The sequence below is a fragment of the Ptychodera flava genome, assembly GCF_041260155.1.
Source record: "Ptychodera flava strain L36383 chromosome 3 unlocalized genomic scaffold, AS_Pfla_20210202 Scaffold_27__1_contigs__length_13241970_pilon, whole genome shotgun sequence".
Classification (NCBI taxonomy): domain Eukaryota; kingdom Metazoa; phylum Hemichordata; class Enteropneusta; family Ptychoderidae; genus Ptychodera; species Ptychodera flava.
In genome coordinates, this window is record NW_027248281.1 from 5,155,885 (window position 1) to 5,179,422 (window position 23,538).

General features: G+C 37.1%; 1 long non-coding RNA gene across 1 annotated transcript in view; it reads right to left on the minus strand.

The window, feature by feature from the left end:
- Positions 1-19,119: 19,119 nt before the first annotated feature.
- Positions 19,120-23,538, minus strand: part of LOC139126476 (uncharacterized) — a 90,023-nt gene continuing 85,604 nt past the window's right edge. The window contains exons 5-6 of the long non-coding RNA XR_011550588.1: positions 20,177-20,332; positions 19,120-19,857 (exon numbers count right to left, since the gene is read on the minus strand). This is a non-coding gene — a long non-coding RNA (uncharacterized lncRNA). The remainder of the gene's footprint in view (positions 19,858-20,176; positions 20,333-23,538) is intronic.

Below are 23,538 nucleotides of genomic sequence, written 5' to 3' on the forward strand. Positions count from 1 at the left end.
TTTCCATATAATTGTATATTCAGTTTTTATATTTAGTTTGCTTTTCACCATATTCTATGTCCTTCCCTGCACTACATAATTCAAAATTAAATATTGTTTTTGGCCTATACATACTTGAGGGTAAGCTTATTTAGTCTCATACATTAAAGATGCACTGTTGACCTTCAGAGTCCAAACTTTTTATCATTGTATTGTAGATAGGTGTACACTCCAAATACTAAGTACAAGTGTGGTGAGTGTAACAAGCAAATGTTTTTTAGTCAATGGCCCAAATTTATTTTCTATTTGATGGACAATAAATACATGTGTAATCAATGCCAACAATCCAGTTTAAGTAATTTGGTTTAGATTAGCCATTGTCCATTATATTACAATAGTTTGTGGCTAAATTTTCTCCCCTTCTGTATCATATAAGTTCACCGTTTCCTGTTTTAGATATTGTTGATCCTATTGAGTTCCATCTCTTATTCTTGATTCACTTTCACATTAACTTTCATTTATGTCCAAACAATTTGACTTTTTGCCAGATTTCACATTTATGGCAAATAATAAACAGTAAGGAGGCACAAAGGACGTCGGTGCCCCTGGGCCCCATGTTTATGTGGCTACCTTGCACTTGTATTACCAGTCACATTTATTGAGTTCCAATAAAAAATTGTTAGGTAAAGAGTGAAACTAACAGTTGTTAGCAAGCTTATTAAGAGATCTGTATTGTTGTCTCTAAAGTTATCTTGATCCAACATCGAATGGCACCCAGTGTTTGTAAAATGTATCTAGATTTCTTTAACTCTCCGTGCCATTAAATCCTCATTCATCCAGTCTTTCAGTTGTGCTGCAATGATAAAACTGGGTGGGTACAGGTGGATCACCTTCACTTCTCTCTTTCCCTTCAAGATAACCATAGGTGTCAGGACATTGTTGTTTGATGAAATCACAAGTACCACTGTCCAATAGTCGTTGTTGGTTTTCTCTGGTCAGATTCATAATAATCCTTCTCCTCTGGGTTAACATACACAGGTGGGCAAAATGATCTCCTTCCAGGATAAATATTTTTCATTAAGTACTCTCTGATGATTTCCTTTTGTTTGTGTTTTCCGGCTGTGCTAAGGTTCAGAATATCAGGAGACAATTCACGTCCAGTAACTGATACAAGTTGTCTCCCTGGTGTTGGTTTGAAATACAGAGCACCCCTCAGAACTACCTTGAATTTTGTCAACTCACAGTGTTGACAGTTGAAATTCTGGCAATGCGTTCAGGTGCGCAAAGGCTTAGCAAAATGCGTATTCGCTCCATCTGACACTGTAACAGTGGTAAAAATTCATGCCGGTAATCACAAAAATGTGCCTCTAGAATTTAATGGGACTCCTTTTGGCACGCGAAGCGAAAATTTCCATTGCTCGGTCAAAAGGAAAGTCTGCAACCTGTGGTCCTTCCATTATAAGGAGCATCAGATCATTGGCATGATCGTCGCCTAGTGGCTTTGTGGACATGCACACTAAATTGAAAGTGAGGATGAATTTATCAAGACACAATGTCTCATGATGTATCATCCCATTTTCCAGATATATTTTTGCGTCATTTATCAAGTGGTTAGAACAACTTTGTGTCGGAATGAACATTATGAATATGAATATGTTAGTGAGTTTATGTGTTGATAGGTTTGTAATGAATCTGAGATTGTGGTTTGTAACAGTGCTCCATTTGGCTCTTGTGCAACGTTTTGTTGTTTTGGTCATGCTATGATTCTTCTTCCTATGTTTTCTTCGTTTAGCTTTCTTGTGCTTTTAGCTACTATAGACTATAGTCTATAGAAGCTATTGGGATGGGTATCCGTCCGGCGTCCGGCGTCAGTCTGTATGTATGTATGTATGTATGTATGTATGTATGTATGTCCGTTTGTGAGGCGTCCGTCCACTCAAATATCTTGAGAACTGCAGTACTTACTGATTTGATATTTGTTGTGTACATGAAAAATATGATTTTGAGAAACTATTTTTTTAAATTTTTTGATATTGTTGAAAATAGGCAAATTAATGCCAAAAAAGGTGTTTTTCGTAAAAAATCTTCTTCTTCATAACCGCTGGTCAGACAGCTTTGTTATTTGGTATACAGGTCCCTAGGGATAACCCAACTTAGATTTGTTCAAATTGTGATGAAATATGCAAATGTGTATTTTTAAGGAATTTTTTTGTCATTTTTGGTCAAAGTTTGACTTACATTGTATGTAATTCTTGTACTGTATAAACCCTATCAATTCACCCAGAGAAAAATAATTAATATGATTTTAAATAATTGAATTAATTAGGAAATCATCAAAGCCAAAATAATTTTAGTGTGGAATTATCAGAAAGTTCAACTTTTGACAGTTCATAGTGAATTGAGGATTAAAACATGTAAAGGCAACTTTCCTGAATCCCAACTTTGATATATTCTGAACCACCATTTATGTTATCTAAAAGAAATTGTTCATAATAGTTTGTCATGATAGGGTGGTCAAATAAATAGAGATAGAGAAAGTTCTAATTACCATTTATGGTTGACTTGGTAAGGATTACTTTTTGAGGAAAAAAATAGAGTGGTCAATTAAAAGAGTGGTCAAAGTGATAGGGTTTTTATGGTAAAGCTTGGCTGTAAGATTCCTCATGTGCTATTTATAGCAATTATGCAATCTGTGTAAACAGTGCAATGAAAGTGTAACATGATTCCTTATAATGCTTTTGATGACCTTGAACTTCTTAAGTTTCAAACATTTGTCTCTTCAGTGTGCTTTCTCTGAGTAGTACAGTCTCAACTTTCTTACAATGTTAATTTGAAAGTTAAAATGTGCTTGGTTAATAGGATTAAAATACTGATATTACCAAAAGATAACCAGCTCAAGATTCTTTATAACCTGACAGATATGCTGTTTTTTTATGACGTAAATCTTGATTTAAGCAAGTCTTGTTTACTTTGATTAGAATGTAATTAACTCTTGTTTATTTGCTATTATACACTAATATTGTCTGATGAAATATGCAAATCTGTATTTTTACGGAATTTTTTTCCATTTTTGGTCAGGCAATCCTGAAATGAGCTATCAAAGATATCCACCAGTGACCTTCTTCATCAATACATGTGTCACAAAAGGTTATTCTCTACATAACATAGCAGAGCTCTGTCAACTGTTGAGTCGCTTGTTTTTTCAAAACCGCTGGTCAGACAGCTTCAGTATTCGGTTTAAATGTCCCTAGGATGACCTTAGTGAGATAATTTCATACAGTCAGGAAATACTTAATTTTGTATCCATGTCTATAGTAGCTTCAGGGACTTTGGCCCTATGTTTGTAATTTCTATTGTGTTTGGATTTGTGTCATATGTGTTCTTGGTTTTCCACTATTTGTAATGGCGAAATATTAATATCACAAATGTGTATAATACTGTGATCAACATCCCTTGTGTGAATAATAGCAGCATAATGCCTATAGATACTGATGTTGTCATCTCTGCTAAAAAACATATTTGTTCTTGGTTTGTGACGTGATTTTCAACATCATGATTGAAGTGCTGGTCAAACTGGTTGTGTGTTGTGCAAACTGACTCTAGGTCTTTCAGTTTAGGGCCTCTTATTTTATTAGTAATGTATGATGACATAACTGTGTGGGCATCACTCATGATGTGATGATGCTAAATATACTCTTTGAACCTATTTCAGTTTTAGCTTTCACATGAGTTATGCTTTGTTAATGTATAACTTATTCAAAATCCTATTGTTTCTTCTACCACGTTCTGTATTTCTTCAACTCTGTGATGGAAAAAAACATAATATATCTATAATCCTGACAAGTTTACCAATACCAAAAGCCTGACCTATGTATGTGAGCTGGTCAAAGCCAGAAAACACTTTTATTTGACACAGGTCTTGTATCATTGTTTGTAATTTTTTTCAGTACAAAAATTTGCATGGTGACCCTCCAATTTTACTCTTCATTTTAATGAGAATGGTTGAAATTTTCCTCGAGGAAAGTTTGAGAAGTTTCAGTCTTTCATTAAGGCATATACTACCATAAAGCTTTTTGTACCCAATAATTGACCTGCTGGTTTGCTTGAACTTCAAAGCGATCGAGATGTATTTCAAGAGAAACAAATGGAAAATTCGGCTAAATTTTGAAACTTTGGGTGCTCTGGTGGACTTTTTTAGGTCGGGCTGCCCAAAAATGTCCCAACACAGCCACGTACTTGACTCTGCTTCTTTGAGGGGACATCATTTTCTGAAGCTACTGTAAATGCTTTGAACTACGGTAGCTGCATACTTTCAGTTCTTTTTGATTTTAATAATAATATTCAGCAGGTTTGTAATAATAGCTAACAATATATCTTGACTGTAGTAAATATTGGGAACCATATATCTAATACATAGTAGTATGCTAGAAGTGCCAAATGGCATCAATTACTGCTGCCCTGTGTGGTCTCATTTCAATATCAAATATTTTCATTTTTCTGCTGCCAGTATGGCTGGTGTGATTTTCCCACTGTCATCCAGGATTACCAATGGCAGTGATTCTGGAACACATGCATCTTTAATCATCTCATCCAGATCATCATGTACCTGAAAGATATAACGTATATCAACATGGTTACCAACAATAGTTGAACATAATTATCTACATAATCTGTCATTTTGCTGGCTGCTAATGAGAAATTAAATTTCTTTTTTCAGTATTTGTGACACAATTGTCTAGAATACATTCTACAATTTCTTTATATTTCTGGCTGCAGCAGTCATTTGATGTCCCACAATTTAAAAATTTCAACTCAAAGGAAAATCTAGCCAATGACAGATAAAAAGCAAGGAAATACAGAGCCAATTATCAAAGGATCATTTTGTTTGTAGCTTGTTGAGGCTATGGGACATGCGTTATGCAGATGAAAATATGTTACACATAGGTTAAAAGCAGGTATGTTGAACAAAATAATATAATCAAAATAATACAATATGTTGTGCAATGGTAAATGCAATTTGGCCTGTGGTGTGTCAGTACATGTAGTTTTATAGATGTTTTTATGTATGTTGAAAATAACATGTAGTGCAAATTGTTTTGACACACACTAAGTTAACATATATCTATTCTATCAAACAGAAGTTGAGGCCTTAAAATCCTGTGCTCATATAATATTTTATAATGCTGTATATAGTTACTGTACAGCACTATAATTGTGCTGTACAGTCTTGAGTGTAATTTGTGCAACAGCAGCAGGGGAGTGTTTGGTCTCAGCATTTTGATTCTTTTTTGGCTAATTTGTTGAGACATTCAATCACATAGTCTCCATTAGACTCTCCACAGTCGCTGTGCCTTGTTTTGTGCGCGCCAAAGTTAGGCCTGCATTCGAAGGCTACGCTGTGCAGCTGTGAGCACGCGCTGCCAGACACAGCGACTGTCAGTTCTTGCAAGTACATGAATATTCATAGGGGTAGTGTCGTCAAAAGAAACACCTATCTAACGGCGCGGAGAATATATATATACAAGTAACTGGTAGACCAATATACGCGGTATGTTTTTATTTTCATTTTTCATTTTATTTGGCTATGGTACTTGTCATTTGTTTTTGATTAACGGATGTGTGGAGTTCTATAAAGTACCCGGATCAGGCAGAAATCCGACCGGTCGCTTGCAAGAACGTCCAGACCCTGGGATTCGCGTCGCGTCTCTGAAGGGCGCGCGCGTGCAACTGACTGATGCTTGGAAGAACGCGAATCGCAGGGTCTCTGCCAGACTAAGTCTCCATCTAAATAGTTTCCCTCTCCTCCTGAAAGCTTGGTTAAAAAATATGTTGTACTTAACCTAGCAACCTAGTCGCCGTGAGAGTATAGGCTTTCAAATTGGTGCTTGCTTGAGTCAAAATGCTTCAAATCTGTATTTAACCTTATGGCATGTTTCATACACCAACATTGAATACCTCCAATTCCTCATACATCAATGCCATCACAAGCTGTGACATACCATACTTCAGTATAGCTGTGGCATACGTTATCAACTGTCACAGTTGTCATGCTGACTGTATTAGTTTCAATGCTTTGTAAACTAGCTTTCACTTCATTCAAGATTAATTGTCCACAATTTGTATGATTAAATTTCTCAAGACACAGTACATTCTATCAGTTGATAATAAATAGATACCAGTTGGAAAAGATGAAACACTTTCATCAAGTTGTCCATGTTAAGGTATTCTGTGATTGCCACCAACACCTGTCTTCTCTGATATACCACCTGAAATAAAACCACACATTTGAAATGACAAATGCAGTCTTTATTGAGTTGTATCCTGTAATTTATACTGAATCACAAAATATAATGATAGTTACAAATAATTATCACAAAGTAAAGCTTAATAGCCTCAAATCATACAGAGTACATGAAACTATGTTTTGTAACTTCAATATCAAATGGACTTGTAAAGTGTTTTGGTACTCTTAGGTAACAAAGTTTTAGTTTTATCAATGCACTTGCAACCTTAAGAACAATAATTTCATTTCTATGAACTATGGACAACAATGACAATGTGTTTCAGGTGAATTTTGGCTAAACTGTTGCAGATAAGAAATTTCACTGTGTTGTGATGCTTGTATGAGCTCCAGGTTGAGCTCAAGCCATCAGATTTGAGGGCCTATCAATAAAAATCTCGAAGCAGTCTATGATGACTTATATATCTCCAGCATGGGGAGGCCGTGTGAGTGACAAGTACCTTACAGAATCATGTGGCTGTTTGGACAATATCTTGCCAGGAGATGTAGTATTAGCTGATAGAGTATTTGATATTGATGACTCTGTGGGACTATATTGTGCTGAAGTTAAGACTCCAACATTCCTTCATGGGAAGAAACAATTATCACCATCTGAAGTCTCCAACACTAGAAAAATTGCAAACGTTCGCATACATGTAGAGAGGGTCATTGGCCTTGGAAGGCAGAAATATTCTATTCTTGGTGGGCCCATGCCTTTGGATTTCTTGACTTTTAATGGGCCTGGCAAGAAAACTTTGGTTGATAAAATTGTAGTTGTTTGTTGTGCCCTCACAAATTTATCACCATCAGTGATTCCCTTTGAATAACTAAAAATGCTAATTTGAAGCATAGAGTAAGAATCTAAGAGTTGAGAGAGTAATTGGTTAAAGGGAAGGGTAGGCAAGTTTGATTTTAACGCCTATGTCTCGTTATAGGGCGGTTATAAAATACATGTCATTTTGGCCAATCAAAAGTGACGTGTTTTAATAAAAATCCAGGAGAAAAAATACTTTCTTAGGGCTTCATAGTGTGTAGGGGAAAGCTGGAAAGCTAAGTGGAGCTTGGTTAGCGCAAACTATTGTTGTTGCAGGTATTTATACAAACAATAGCAGCAGATATACAGTCAACAGTCTAAGTGTTGTAAGGTCAATAGAACTGGTTGTACCCGTAGCAACAATGGTTTGCTCTAAAATTCCACTTGAGCTTTGGAGATTTCCCCAACACACCATGAAACCCCAAGGAAGTAGGTTTTTCTCCTGGATTTTTGTGAAACGCGTAACTTGAGGTTGGAAAAATGATATGTATTTTAAAACCGCCCCCTAAGGAGACATGGATGTTAAAATCATGCTTGCCCACCCTTCCTGTAAGCCAGAGAAAAAAATCTTGTTCATCGGATTGTTTGGGTCAAAGGTGGAGCAAAATTTTTAAATTTCTTTTTTCAAACCAGCAAAATCTACCTTTAGTTTCACTGTTACTGATAACCGGAACAAGAATTTGCAACTCAGACTCCCAATAACAAAATGAATTGTGTGCAAGCGTGCAGTCGGACAAACGTGTTAACACAAAAATGGCAGATACTAGCAATAGTTATGCAGATCCACTTGAGGGCAGGCTTCAAACATCAACCTAGCAAACTAATTTTCGAAAAAAAAAATCCAAATCTGAAAAAGCAGAAGCGGCAATTCTGATGAACATTTTATTTTTCCTTCTCGTGTCTATTTATAGACAGAGAAGGTATTAGAGTTGAAAACCAATATGCTGCTGTCAAGAACTTCCGTCTGTCAAGACTTCCGTCTGTCAAGATCCGTTGACGTCATGCCATTGTGATGGGTCATATCATAAACTGGTGGGGGTGTTCATGGCTCAGGTTGAGGTGTCGGAGAACGATTTTGAGCTATGACAAAAATCAAAAGGGACTTAGCAGCATAGCCACAGTGTTAAGCCTTTCTCCAAGGTTTCTTAGTTGACTACAATCTATTACACACTACTGAGCTGACGTTAGGGGTACTCACTTTGTGTTTGCTCACTCTGTGAGCGCTAGTGTTTGGTACTGAGTTGCGTGGATATCCCCTCATGGCCTCACATGATCTGGGCCTGTTGCATAATCTGCACAGATGATCATATGCCTCCGAGTCTGAAAACTGTTATTGTGTAAGCCTGTCGGCATTTTCCTTGCATTTTTCTCATTTAATTTTGCAAAATATCGGCGAGTACCTCAATATTTCAAGATAACCCTTTCTTCCCAATCGTTTCCTGGAGTTTCAGAGTCATATGAACGAAAATGAGTGAAAGTTTTAGACAGGAAAATCGGACGTCGGCCATGTTAATGTTTACAGTACAATCAGAAGTTTACGTGGAGGAATTAACCAACAAACACAGGAGTGTTCATGATGCCCGCCCTCTAGAGGCAGACCCTCCTATATGAAGTACCACATTTGATGCTTGTGGAAAGCTTGACCACACAATGGAGCATTTAAACTTTTAGAAAATGACAAACTGAATAAGAAGGTATTCAGAAAATGTCAAATACTGAGGAAAAATACGCAAATATTCAAAATAAACAGGTTAACTGATTGGTCAGCTATAAAAAACAATGAAAATGTTTATGATCAAAAGTTTTTGAGATGCGCACATTTTAACAAATACAGAAATTATTAACATTATAAATATAAGACAAACTATTTTTTCAGGGATGGGACAGGTTGGAAATGAGGGGTGAGAGACAAAGGCACTCCTATTGCTGCATGTGGATGCAGCCACACCATTTCATTTACAGCATACTTATTCACTGTGTTGTGTTCAAGTTCCATATTGTACTGACTGTCATACAAGGATAACATAAGCAAATCAAATCAAATTAGAAAAGGATCAATGCTGTTGTGTGGATTTTGCTGAACATGGCTGATATTTCGCCCTATATATTTGGTATCCAGCAAAGGCATATTTTGATGTAAAGTCAAAATTAACACTACATTATGCTGACAATATATTTTACCGTTTCTGCATGATTTTTTCTTTTTAAATTATAGTATATTAGTACTTCAAACACATATAACAGTTATCGTGATGTCAACCCATAATTTTACATCACAAAGACTGTAATTCTGCCAATTTTTTTGTTTTTCAGTCATTTTATAAATTTTGCACTGCACAAGATGATTGAACAAATTGCAATGTTTGAATTTGTAAACTCAAAGAATAAAAATCCTTTGGTAACAAATTAAATTATTTTTTGAAAAGAAGTTTACTCTTAAACACTTTTAGCATATATTCTTTACACGGTCATGTATTTCAAGGAAAATATGCCTATTAAAAACAGTAATTTCTTCACTTTCAATTTTTTTCAATACTATGACAATTATCAGCCATGAGGTTATACAAACACAAGACCAGATAAGCGTTTTTTCATCATTTCCACAGGACTCTTTGGAAAATCCATTAAAAACAGTTAAAAGTGACTGGAAATGATCACTTGGTATACATTTAATTTACAGATGCCAGGTTGTGTATTTCACATGCACTCAGGTCAGTAAGGAAGTGCGTCATTACTATTTTGGACTGTTAATTCTTATTTCTGAATTGTTTAACTTTTTTCCACATTGAAACTATCTTTAGGCAGTTTATACTGTAGCTTAGAATTTTTTTGATTGATGTATTTAATCATCTTTTGGGTTCTTTGGGTCCATATCCCACCTCATGCCCCTACATCATCAACTATTTACCAACAACTCCATGCCAACAACCAATTACCTGACCTGGCCACACATTAGAGAAGGTACAGCGTCATTGACGGTATTTTTTTCTTTCTGGCCTTACTGAAAGAAAATTAATGTATTTGATAGCTTATTACAATCAGGTGTCTGTATGTCGCAAGTTCTGATAATTACAATCCTAATGCATATATGTAGATTGGTAACTTTTTGTTAATCCCTTAACACTTTGTTCACATCCTTACTAGTCCCTGCGGATAAATTCTGGCGGGAACATATAGATTGTATTACATCTGTTCATCTGTCTGTGTGTGTCTGTCTGTCCACAGCCGTTTCTCAGCACCCCTGAACCGATTTTGTTCAAACCTGGCACACGGAAAAAGTACTGTATCGTACATATGCACGTCGATTAGTTTCACGATAAGTACACAGAAAGACACCTGGGACCCCCCAAGAAAAAAGACCAATTAGTACAGACACCTGATTGTATTCGGATAGAACAGAGTCAAGTGAGGGATACAATAGAGACAAGTGAAACATGAGAAATAAGTTGACCATGATTCATAATATGTACTAGTAGGATGATAAAAATTTATTATAATGGATATGTTGTTTTTTCACTGTTTTTACAAAATCAGACAAACATAACGAAAAATAGCTTATGGTTCTTAACCCTTTCAAACCTCAACCCCATTAGGACTTGAAACTCTATTGCCAAAGTTTTTTTTTTGAACAGAGATTCTTGTTTCTATGTAAGCTTGTGACATATATCGACTTTATTTTAGATCAGAATTCAAGAAATATTTCATATGATAAAGTAGTCTTCTAAAATTCTCCAAAACACTTCATATAAATCATGTTTTGGTGTCATTTCTAGTAATGAAATGGTTAAATGCTGCATATGTAAAATTTAGAAAAGTTAGTTCATTATTGTACTGAATATTGCATGATAGATTTAGTCTCAGACAGACAGGTTTACAGCAACATAGAAATGAGGTCTGTCTTTGTCTGTAACTGTTTGGCTGTATGCATCCATCCATTTATTTGCTATCCTTTACAATGACCCTGGCAGTAATGAGGGGATCTACAAACCTCTGGCACTGTCTTGGTATTCTGGCCCGGTAAGCTCTGCTTGATACAGACATGTAAGTTAATTGTAGCTCCTGACATTTCTGCCAGAGTCAGAGAAAAAGAACTATCAGAGGCAATCAGATGCAGACGGTTGAACAGAAACAGACACAGACAGCACTGATCACTTTTGTGTTTGTTGGTCTGCCTGTCCGTGTCTCAATTCATCATGCAGTTTTCAGTACTGTCAGTTTACTCAGTTTTCACAACGGAACAGATGAGAGCATATAAAGGTATAGAAGCACACAACCAGTTCACATCAAAATATTTTTTATTCTTTCATTCCCAGAGGTGCCCATGAAATAAGACTGAAACTTAATTCATTAAGAAGTAATATTTCTTGAATTCTGATCTAAAATAAAGTTGATACATGTGTCTTTGTTCTAAATGACCGAGAAACAAGAATTTTTGCTATAAATTTTGGGCGGAAATGTTTCTAGTCTCAACACGTGAAGTGTACAAGCAAACTACGTGTAAATTGTCGTAAATAAACTTATGTAACCAACAGGAAGTTTCACACATGTTTACGTATATCTAAGTGCTTTTGGTTGATGACAGTCATGGGAGTGATGCCTAATTTGTTATGTCATGTCTTCACTAGCCTAGAACTGTTTATAGAACCATTGACAGGCAGGGGGTTTACTGGTTCACTGGTACAATGAGTTGACATGTCATCTGCTTCTATAAACATATTGGTATTAAGGGCATGCGAGTTGGCTGTGCTTGGCTTTGGAGAAAGCACTATACATGTATGTTTTGCAGAGTTGTTTCTACATGTATCAACTGGCAGAGGGTTTACAAATGCTGTATGATTATCATTTACTTGCATATTGTGGTTATTATTATGGTTGCTGCCATGCAGTTATTAAATTACTTAAGGCTAAGTCTCCTAATGGGAAAGTTTCTCCTGCTAAATCAAAAAACAGCAGGTGAAGATAGAAGATTGCTTGGCATATACTAAAACCCTGCAAGTTTGCGAGTTGGCTGTGCTTGGCTTTGGAGAAAGCACTATACATGTATGTTTTGCAGAGTTGTTTCTACATGTATCAACTGGCAGAGGGTTTACAAATGCTGTATGATTATCATTTACTTGCATATTGTGGTTATTATTATGGTTGCTGCCATGCAGTTATTAAATTACTTAAGGCTAAAGTCTCCTAATGGGAAAGTTTCTCCTGCTAAATCAAAAACAGCAGGTGAAGATAGAAGATTGCTTGGCATATACTAAAACCAGCAATGCAGAATGTTTTGCATTGGTAATGTGTACCTGTGATAAAATACTGTCATCTGCATTGACAGCTAGCACCTTAAAAACTCTTATAAGATGGAGCAACATTATGCAGGTCATCTAAAATGTAAATATTGAATTACAATATCGTTAACTAAAACGTACTATCCCTAAATCGCTTCAGCACTTGATATGTCTAAATGTTATAAAAATAAAAGACATTGATTCAGAAGTGCAAAATGATATCAAAAACATGTGACGTCGAGAACAAGTAACACTTATAGTGACAATGCTCAGCTGTTGCCACTCGTTGCTTTTCACTTGGCGGACAAATCAGAGCAAAGGCTCTGAACTTGTCAAACAAACAAACAGTACAGTGTCCGTTGCATTAATTGTCCAAACGCCTATGTGGGTAACGTTGACAACACAGTGACTCATTAGCATTCCGTCGCAGGTACACATTCTGGAGAAAATGAGCGTAGCTTCGCCTGCCAAGAGTCACTTCAGGCGTAGTTCAAAAGTTCATAAACAAACGCGAGAAACAACGTCGGCTTTCACCGATGAGGGCGTCGTCCCGCCAACAGCAGTCACGTCGAGTTGCTTCCGAAATTAAACGAGATGAGTTAGAAATTAACGTCCATCTCGGTAGCGTGTAAATGGGCATAAGAGTCAGCAACGCGTGTCTCAGCTATAACCCATGGACGTTACACGTAATTCGCTAAGTATGAGTTCCACTGGGAAATTCGTTAGTCGACAATGCTCCGAGTTCCTTCAAACGTGAAGTAAAACTCAACAACAAAACACTGATCAGTTCTGCGAACGAAAAATCACTTATATGGCTGATTAATCATGCTCGTAAAATGATCCGTCGACAGTTTATCCGTTGGCGTTGAGTTATGCGGGTCGTTGCATTCCTCACGCCCAGTTCAGAGAACTTCGAATGGCCGTAACGTTATCAAATTGAGTCCGATTTTCATGCGACTTGTATCGATCGAATCGTACTTACATCAGCTTCTAAGACGTGAAGCATCAGCGTTGAGAAACCTGTGCAAGCATCCTTAATCGTCGGATCTCTGCAATCAATGTCTCCAAAGAAGTGTTCGATTTCGGCGACCACCCACGCTTCGTTTAAGTACAGCAGACTTGACATTCAATTGGGTCGAAGAAATACCACTTCACGGGATCTCACGAAGACAAGCTCAAATAATGTCAGTTAACATCCAGCCTCCCTCGCGTCCCCTTCGAATGCAATCATCACACGATTAATTCCGCCGATGGTTCAGATTTTGTAGAGACTTCCACGCACACCGACCTTACCGGACACCGGCCATATTAGAAGTTCTTCATTATCAAGTTTCCTTCGCCGTATTACACCCGCCAAACTTTGGGTGAAATACACGCGCGTCTTCTTTGATTGAACTGATTTAACCTTTCTATCAGCAAAAAGGTCAATAGATTAAAACAAAAGAGCTTTCGTGCAGAAATCATGAAATCTAAGGTCTAAATACCACATAAAAATACAATCAAAACCCTCGGGTTACTTTAATAGCGTAATCACCCCAAAAGCAAAAGTCAGTAGTTAAAATCGTCTATCATCAACTATTCTTGGGTCATCCCACTATGTCTTGAGGGGGTCATTGCCCATGGTATCACATGTATGTATGTATGTCCGTTTGTGAGGCATCAGTCCACTCAAATATCTTGAGAACCGCAGTACTTACTGATTTGATATTTTTTGTGTAGATTAAAAATATGATTTTGAGAACTTTTTTTTTGATATTGTTGAAAATATGCAAATCAACACCAAAAAAGGCATTTTTGGTAAAAAATCTTCTTCATAACCGCTGGTCAGACAGCTTTGTTGTTTTGGTATACAGGTCCCTAGGGATAACCCAAGTTAGATTTGTTCAAATTGTGATGAAATTTGCAAATCTGTATTTTTAAGGAATTTTTTCCATTTTTTGCTCATGTGTTAACACATGTGAGCATATGTTGCAGCGATGTCTGTGTGTCTGTGTGTCTGTGTGTTCTTGGTCCATATCTCAAAACGGCTGATCAGATCAGAATCAAATCTGGTACATATATTCAGGTAGCAAATGGCAAGAACTGATTAGTTGTTGGTGGGTATGTGGCTTGCATACTTTTTGCTCATTTGCATAATTAATGATTTTAGAAAAAACGGCTACATATTAAAAACTACGACACACAATTTGATGAGATTTGCTACAAATGTTGATCACACCAAGATATATCAGCAGTGGAAACCATTAAGGGGTGACATAAAGATAAATGCTAATTTGCATATTTAATGAACTGTCCTAACTAGGGATATATGTCTGATTTGACTGATCAAAATTAACCAAACTTGGTATGTATATTAAAGATACTATGATTTAACATTATTGAAAGTCACTAAGCATTTTAACTTCAGCCAATTCCTAATTTTCATGAACTTGCTAATTAGGAATATATATTTGAAATGACTGGACCAAAATTGATGAAACTTGCTACATGTTTTAAAGCCACTATGATACAACATTTTTGAAAGTCATTAACCATTTTTACTTCAGCGAATTCCGAATTTGCATATTTGATGAACTTTCCCAATTAGGGATATATATTTGAATTAACTTGATTGCAGTTGTTGAAACTTGCTATATACATCAAAGACACTGTGATATAACATTATTGAAAGTCAAAAGACATTTTTACTTCAGACAAAACCTAATTTGAATATTAAATGAATTTTCATAAGTATGGATATTTATCTGAATTGACTTGATCAAAATTGATGTATGTACATTAAAGACACTATACGGTAATACAATATTATTGAAAAATATTAAGCATTTTCTTTTAAGCCAATTCCTAATTTGCATATTTAATGATCTTTCCTAATTAGAGATATATGTCTGTATTGACTGACGAAAGTTGACAAAATTTGCTACACATATTGCAGACACCATGATATAACATTATTGACAATCATTAAGCATTTTTACTGAAGCCAATTCCTAATTTACATATTTAATGACCTTTGCTTATTAGGGATATATACCGGGATTTACTGCAAAGTTGGCAAAACATGCTATGTACATTTATGATTATACCAGGTACTAGGTCAAAACAATATCGAAAGACATTTCACATTTTCATGTCAGCTAATTTATAATTTGCATATCTAATGAGCTTTCACAGCTCGGCGTATATGGCTTGAAGCCTTTGGCCAACGGTAATTACACTTGCTAGATAAAGTGGTGATACAATAAGAGCAGTAAAATTACTTTAATATTTTTATTTCAGCTAATTACATATTTGTATACTTCATGACCTTTTAGAATTAATCGGCGGTGATTATTGTTCATTATGTTGATCATAATAATTTCAATGAAGTTGCAAACATGTGGCAAAGGTTCAAATTTACACATAACGTCAATATATAATGAAACACGTGAGCATTTACAGTTCATATCTGGTTGGTCAGGCCATCCTGAAATGAGCTATCAAAGATATCCACCTTCTTCATCAATACATGTGTCACAAAAGGTTATTCTCTACATAACACAGCAGAGCTCTGTCAACTGTTGAGTCGCTTGTTTTTTCAAAACCGCTGGTCAGACAGCTTTAATATTTGGTTTACATGTCCCTAGGATGACCTTAGTGAGATAATTTCATACAGTCAGGAAATACTTATTTTATATCCATGTCTATAGTAGCTTCAATACTTTGGCCCTTGTTTAAAACGCTAGAATTGACTCTACATCTGCACCAATCCGTTATATTTCATACTTAATATAGCATTTAATTTATTAGTTTAATGAAAATGGTTATTTTGATCATAGAAAGACTACAAAGAGAGTAAAATTCTTTCAGCACAAAAAATCAATATCAGTGCGCGAACTGACCTTGATGAATTGTGACCGGAGAGTGTAAAACATGTCGGCTGCTTGCAGCTGATACACAGGACGTGTTGGACATTGGCGAAGTAGCGCATTGAATTTTCGTACAGCGACTCGGGATGGAGTGTAATCCTAAACCTCAAATTTGTGCTCGACAATATAACTCTAACGCTTGACCCATGTTATCAGAAGGCAAGATTTTGTTAAAAGCATCGATGGGACACAGACTGTACGCTGCAGTGCATTGTACGTACCGTATACTGTATTGATGGGATATAGCTTGAAGCCACAGCCACTACTCTGCTTGGAGGTAGTAGCGGGTCATTAGGTACAGATTTGCAGTAACAAAAGTCTACGACGTGTCCTTACAGACCATCATCAGACACATTTCGTTCGAAACTGTTTGCATTTTGGTATCATATCATATCATATCGAACAATATACACTGGAGTTCATAGAAAGTGTTTCTGACTACAATGTAAATCAAATCAAGTCTACTGACAGTAAAATTGTCTCTTTATTCTCCTGTTGAGCACTTCTTTGTTGCATTTTCCTCTCACACAAGCCAGTTTAATTGTCCTGCGTAGCTATCTCTTAAACCTTCTTGATTAATTTGCAGGTCTGCCATTTTTTCGCTTCTGGGATTAGTGTGGTGACTAGTTTTTTTGATATCCCTGTTCAGTCCTCTTTTTATATTTTGCTTCAACTGCCTTATGTTTCAGGGAAATGTTTCTCTATTGGCAACGGACCACACAGCAAAGTCTCCGAAGTAGTTTCTTTCGAGCACTGGACATCCTTTTCTGCAAAGGATACATCCGCAAATGGTGTACGGGACTTGTACTGGCTTGAACATCCATCAGAAAATATTACCATTCTTTGCACATCCAGCTTTCGGACATCTCTTAGATGTTTACACACTGTCTTGGTGAACTCATTCACAGCATGACTGTCATGGCTCAGATCATTGGAAATAAAATGGATGGCCTCTCGCATCACCTTACCATTACCATCCTGGTAATATGCAATCACGGGGTGAATAGTCACTTGTGTATGGTTCCAGTGTGCAGACTGGATTTCATCTTGGAGCTGACATGTGTAGTTTTCTGCAAAGTCCATGCAGAGCACTGCCATATTTGGCGAGGGGTTTCTTGAGATACTAGTGAATTGTGATTACTGCCAACGAGCATCACTGACTAAATGATGTGAAAACGGGCTAGGTTTTCTAACAGCTCATTGATTATTTCTTGATATGTGCCAGTCTTTCTCACCAGGCACTTCTTCTTCTTGTCTGATCCATTTGATGATACACTTTCCCATTTTAGTCAACAGGTTTGAGTCTCTCTCACTGATAATGGCACCAGTCTGTCTTAATCACACGTTTAACACCACACTTCTGGCAAGTTCTGTTGATGCAGCCTGTATTGTGGAATTTGCTTTCAGCTTCCTTTTGACAAAAACTAATCTCCATTACATCATATTTACTATTTATTCTCACTTCTGACAAGTTGGATCTTGTAGCCAATTCATTGATTTTCTTTATCTTTAACTCAATTTTCAAGTAATATTCACATATAAGCACTGGTTAAGTTTAGGTGTTTTGATTTTTTCATGTTTTGGGCCGCAGCTGACAGAACTTGGAAAGCCCTACTTCACTTGCTGGATTTTCTTACATGCTAAATTGTTAAAACTCACCTGTTCGGAAAGCAGGGTGCACTTCACTGTGGAAGTACTCCTTAACCAAATCCAGCTCCTATATATTATTAGCTACTATAGACTATAGTCTATAGAAGCTATTGGGATGGGTATCCGTCCGGCGTCCGTCATCATCTGTATGTTGTATGTATGTATGTATGTATGTATGTATGTATGTATGTCCGTTTGTGAGGCGTCCGTCCACTCAAATATCTTGAGAACCGCAGTACTTACTGATTTGATATTTGTTGTGTAGATGAAAAATATGATTTTGAGAAACTATTTTTTTTAATTTTTTGATATTGTTGAAAATAGGCAAATTAATGCCAAAAAAGGTGTTTTTGGTAAAAAATCTTCTTCTTCATAACCGCTGGGCAGACAGCTTTGTTATTTGGTATACAGGTCCCTAAGGATAACCCAACTTAGATTTGTTCAAATTGTGATGAAATATGCAAATGTGTATTTTTAAGGAATTCTTTTGTCATTTTGGTCAAAATTTGACTTACATTGTATGTAATTCTTGTACTGTATAAACCCTATCAATTCACCCAGAAAAAAATAATTAATATGATTGTAAATAATTGAATTAATTAGGAAATCATCAAAGCCAAAATAATTTTAGTGTGGAATTATCAGAAAGTTCAACTTTCTTTGACAGTTCATAGTGAAATGCTTACAATCTTGGAGGATTAAAACATGTAAAGGCAACTTTCCTGAATCCCAACTTTGATATATTCTGAACCACCATTTATGTTATCTAAAAGAAATTGCTCATAATAGTTTGTCATGATAGGGTGGTCAAATAAATAGAGATAGAGAAAGTTCTAATTTTCATTTATGGTTGATTTGGTAAGGATAAAATAAGATTACTTTTTGAGGAAAAAAATAGAGTGGTCAATTAAAAGAGTGGTCAAAGTGATAGGGTTTTTATGGTAAAGCTGGGCTGTAAGATTCCTCGTGCTATTTATAGCAATTATGCAATCTGTGTAAACAGTGCAATAAAAGTGTAACATGATTCCTTATGAATGCTTTTGATGACCTTGAACTTCTTAAGTTACAAACATTTGTCTCTCCAGTGTGCTTTCTCTGAGTACATACAGTCTCAACTTATTCAACAGAACTTACAATGTTAATTTGAAAGTTAAAATGTGCTTGGTTAATAGGATGAAAATACCGATATTAAAAGATTATAACCAGCTCAAGATTCTTTATAACCTGACAGATATGCTGTTTTATTATGACGTAAATCTTGATTTAAGCAAGTCTTGTTTACTTTAATTAGAATGTAAATAACTCTCGTTTATTTGCTATTATAGACTAATATAGTCTGATGAAATATGCAAATCTGTATTTTTACGGAATTTTTTTCCATTTTTGGTCAGGCCATCCTGAAATGAGCTATCAAAGATATCCACCTTCTTCATCAATACATGTGTCACAAAAGGTTATTCTCTACATAACACAGCAGAGCTCTATCAACTGTTGAGTCGCTTGTTTTTTCAAAACCGCTGGTCAGACAGCTTTAATATTTGGTTTACGTGTCCCTAGGATGACCTTAGTGAGATAATTTCATACAGTCAGGAAATACTTAATTTTGTATCCATGTCTATAGTAGCTTCAGGGACTTTGGCCCTATGTTTCTACAACATATAATAATAACCAAAATATATAATAATAGCATTGGGAATAGAAAAGCTTGTTCCCATTTCAGGTCTCTCTATCTATCACCTTTTGCCTTGATTGTCTCTGAGCAAATTCTTGGCCGCAGTTCAGCATTCTAGGCCAGGCAATTTGGCTGTAGGCCTGATTATGAACGGGTGGCCATTTCTTCTCTTGTGAAGAGTGCTGTCATCAGATCCATCGTACATTTCCTCAGGTACTGCCTTGTTGCATCTCTCCACTCTGTCTTTATTCACACTTCTTCCCAAATGCTATCATGTCCTATGGTAATAGGCAGATGTGGGAAAATATAGAATTTTAAATTTCCTTAAGTTTGTAAAATATTGCATTTGCAAGTGTTACAAAAAATTGAACACAAGTTGGACATCATTATTTATAATTTAGTTAAAACAATCTTAGTGAATGTTTTCATTCTACCAATTACATTCACTTGAAACTTAGGCTAATCAACGTAGAATATTTTTGTCTGATACATTCAAAACAATGTCCAAATGTATGATTAAAATCATGATTTCACACAGAATGTGACAAAAAAACCTTTGCTCATTGTTGACTTTTAGATAAAGTTAATCTTACTCACTGAATTGCTTTTTCTTCAAAGGTGGATGTGCTGGAAAACATGGCTCTTGAATAACTGTTTTTTTTGGGTGTAGGTGCCAATATTGGGGATTATGGGGCTTTTTCTCTTATCTTGTGTTCTTCTATCCAGGGCAGATAATACCTTCACCATGCACTCCTGTTTGGAGAAAAATAAAGCTTTTTTCAATTACAGCACTTGTCATTTTAGTGTGGAGTTTCAGGTTTGGCACACACGAATTTTTGTTTGGCACAGCCAAGGTTTACAGTTCGACACAAGAAATACCAGACGGAAATGCAACATTTTATCCAAGACAGACGACACGTTTTCATTTCTGTCTTCGTCTGAGAATGCCGCACAGTGCAGTGTTGTTGCATGAAAATTTAAGCGAGTTGTTTTAACGGTCACAACTGTCGGTCTGAACAGAAAAAGGACCCCGTTTGATCGTCGTATCCTTGTATAGCTTGGAGTAATCTATCAAAATAATGCAAAATACACGGGGAAGAACCTACACCCGTGGAAAGGCAACCAGCAGTGATCTCCGGCAATAAGTAGTTCACGAAATAGAAGAGATAGGTGGTGATAAGGCGACTGGTTTTGTACCTCGTGGATCATATGTATAAACAGCGAAGAAATTGCGATTGGCAGCAACGACCGTATTAAAAGAAGATTTGGGTACATTTTTGCAAGACGGTTCAGTAAATCCCCAAGGAACTATCGCCGTGGTCGACAAAGAGTGTTCCTGGACGTTGAAGTTGAGTTCATAGAAGCCATCAAATCTGAGAAGCCCTCCGTTAAAGGGACATTATTTGTATCTTTTCATTTTTTTTTCATTTTTTCGATGACTGAAATCCCCGGTCAAATCAATAGGAGACCTAAATTGTGACTATGGACGGCTTCAAGGATATGTAAAACCACCTTATTGCTCTTTACGGCAAGGTTCAATGTTGGTAAGGGCGTCCCGCGCGATTTGAACCAACCGCCATGATTGAACCCCAGCACATGACCAATATTACTACGCATACGTCAACTCTGCAAAGTACAGCTAGAACGCTGAGCGGCCGTCGCGTTACCTACGCACTAACTTCAGCACAATGCATATCGATGAGCTCACGTGCATAAACAAATGCACGTCTCACAAACTACTGTCAAATAGTGAAATAAACAGGGCATTTGCTTGTAAGTTTGCTTTTAGTATCGATGACACGACTGTGAAACAAATAAAACCATAAACGCAATTGGGTCAATGGTAAAACTAAAACGACGTCAGATTGCTGTGGTGATACAGTGATAGTGAAACAGGTACTCTGCATTTTCTGTGCATTTGATCTTTAGCAAATCTTAGTCAAACTTTTAAGATTTTAGGGCATTTTCTTGCCATTACGTTGGTTCGTTTTACAAACACGACATGATCACTTGTTGAACTTGGAAACATCGCACTCGGACTGAACAGTGCACGGTGTAGTTCTGTGACATCTTGACACCGCGCCGAGCGGGTACTGTACTATCGATTGATACTGCTCGCGATTGGAGTCACCTCTCGACACACAAGATCTGTTCGAATGTTGTTATTCTCTATGCATCGTGTAATTATTTGTATCAGTTGCATCGCATTCGAACCAAAAGTGAGTACATCGCAATGACAGTTGCCTAGACCATATACGTCGCTACGGCCTCCGTGCCTCCGACCCACTCCCAAAACTGCCAAAAGTAGGTTTTGCGTAAGTTTAGAAGTGCAGCTGAGCACATTGTATACCTAGCCCTGCATACAGGTCTGGTGTGTTCCCAGCGTCATACGGCCTCCTCGCCGTATAACGCCGCGCCGGGAACACAAAGACCTGTTCGCAGGGCTAATCGTGTACCCAGGCGAGGCGGGTGTGCTCGAAAACGAAACTCAGTGCGGTTTGGAATTAAAAATGGGTTGTTTTTGGCGGAGAAACTTCACGCCACAACCGAGGTGCTGCCAGCGATTTGGCACAACCCTGCCACGCAGAGCTACATGTAGCTTTCACCCAACAATGTACATGATGTACGTGTCAGTCGCCAAAGCAGATTCAATCATAGACAGTAGAGGCCCCTCTGTTGTATATGCTTCAATTTCGCGATCACCTCGACAATAACGTGACTGTCTACTGAAGTTTATCCCTTCATTGTACTCTGTTTTGACATTTCTATGCCCACAGGCTTTGGGCAAGTCTACATATGGAGGTACAAACGAGACGAAAAAATCCGCAATTATAGGCCTTGTCCGAGTCGTCGGCTTCTTGCAGCTTGTAGGCATTTGAAATGCCCATTACAAAAATGTGCTCTGTAGCAGCAAAGAATGGTGTATCTAAGAGCAGGATTGGCCGTCAAGATCTCCATGAAAAACTGACCGTCAAAAGGAAACTGAGCAAACGGCATCGGTAATAGGGAATCCCGAAACTACTACACTGCACTGCGCTCTCGACTTTCACTTGGTATGGTTTATTTTTTACACGCGGATGCTTACAGCGGCCTAGATAGCAGTTAGCAGTGTGGTCTGATCGCAGGTCAACATAGCATAGCCTACCATTAACCTCTGACCCAAGGTTTTTCTATACAGTGTACGCAAACGGGATCGAAGTTGTCTATGGTCGACCGTTCTTTAGACATCTTTCAATATGTCGAACAACATTATCAACTTCTCGTTTGCAACAATATAAGGTCAAAAGATACAAATAATGTCCCTTTAAGGACCGTTCAGTTTTTACGGCCTTGGGGGCCGGCAAAATCTTGTCGCCGGTGTTCAAAAAAATATAGACCCCCTGCATTTTACGTGAAAAAAGATGACCCCCCCTTTGTCAGACAAAAAAAAATTTGATGACCCCCCCCCCCCCCCCCCCCCCCCGATGAAAAATAACCAAAACACATATGTCAAATTTACCCGCACGGTTTGGATTTGAACTCCGGTACGCGGCGCACTAAGTTTATTCGTGTAGCAGAGATGCCAGTGCACAAACTTCTTAGCCACATCCATGCAAACGTCTGTTAATTAGGACTTGTGGTACGAGTCCAAAATTGTCTGTGTTTTCCCCTGTATTGGACTTGGACTTTGTACTAGACTCATGCTTGTTTATTGCAATGAGTTCAATCTGTGCCTGCCTATCTGCACCGCTGCTCTCAGAGAGCAAAGTTGGCGGGAACAAGTTTTCATGTGCAATTTTGATGAACACTGAATACACAGGTGGTTTCCGTTATGGAAGTCAACCTGGCTACACTGAGTGAGTGTTACCCTTCAGGGTACAAAACAAATAAATGTTTAGTCAATTTCATAACAAATAGCTTCAATTTTTGCATTTATTTTAATATTCCCGGTAAAAATCACGCCCTTTAGTGCAAATCAC